Source organism: Odocoileus virginianus, unplaced genomic scaffold, assembly GCF_023699985.2.
Source record: "Odocoileus virginianus isolate 20LAN1187 ecotype Illinois unplaced genomic scaffold, Ovbor_1.2 Unplaced_Scaffold_1, whole genome shotgun sequence".
Lineage (NCBI taxonomy): Eukaryota > Metazoa > Chordata > Mammalia > Artiodactyla > Cervidae > Odocoileus > Odocoileus virginianus.
The window spans coordinates 6,499,305-6,500,318 of NW_027224263.1; the positions used below are offsets into that span (position 1 = coordinate 6,499,305).

Below are 1,014 nucleotides of genomic sequence, written 5' to 3' on the forward strand. Positions count from 1 at the left end.
GCTACTGCCATAGGTGACACTCCAGCCACAGCTGCTTTGGAGACATTTGTGACTGTCCCAAAGGAGGCTGAGCATGAGTGTACTGCTGGACCATCACAGACAAACTGTAGAAAAGGCATACACATGCTCAAAGTATTAATAAATGACCATCAGCAGGCTTTGTTAACCATTTGAGTCCCTGTCAATTCTTAGAAGTTCAGCCATGTTAAACACATTGGATAGATTAGCATTTAGCATTGTTCAATAACACTTCCTTCTCTTTTCCCATAATTTGATAGTTCACCTTCCTGCCTAGGTAGCAAGGTAATTTTCACAAATTATATTACAATTGCATGCTGTTTGAACATGATCAGGATATGTTTGTTTATATGTCAGAATTTTATCATGGTGCAAGAAGTTTCATCAAGTAAAACTAAGCAGGTCAGAGCTTTTAAAGGTTAGAAGCTACACAGTTAATTCAGGTCATCAAATCATGTACAAAAGTCATGGAAGTAATACATTGCTATATTAAAATGTTCATTCACAACTTTTTTCTGATTCAAGTGGTTTGTATACCAATTTTTTCTTTTTCATCAACTTTAATGTGTCTTTGTACAGTGGCAATATTACAGCTCATGAAGTTTATCTGAGGCACAATTACTGTTGATTGAAATTTTTAGAATAATGATTTTTCCCATAAAATGTTAATTATTTCTATTATATAATTATACAGTTTGATTTCAGAATTTTAATGAATATTTGAAAGAGAGATGTGACTAGAAAGTTTATTAGCTATGTGATTTTCAAGGCCTGTTCTGAGGAGGCACAGATTGACTATACTTTTGAAAGAACACTAGTCTTAGAGAAAGGGCATGTGGGTTTTATCACCTGGAGTCTATTTTTTCTAGGCTCCCTCCACTAAATCTTTCTAGGCTTCCATTTTCTCATCTGACAAATGGAGAAAATAATGCCTCTCTTATATTTCTCATGGACTTAGGTTTTCAGAGACAGTTACAATTTCAAATATTCTTACTT

General features: G+C 34.2%; 1 pseudogene; it reads left to right on the top strand.

The window, feature by feature from the left end:
• Positions 1–585: 585 nt before the first annotated feature.
• Positions 586–709, top strand: LOC139033293 (U4 spliceosomal RNA; annotated as a pseudogene).
• Positions 710–1,014: the final 305 nt, after the last annotated feature.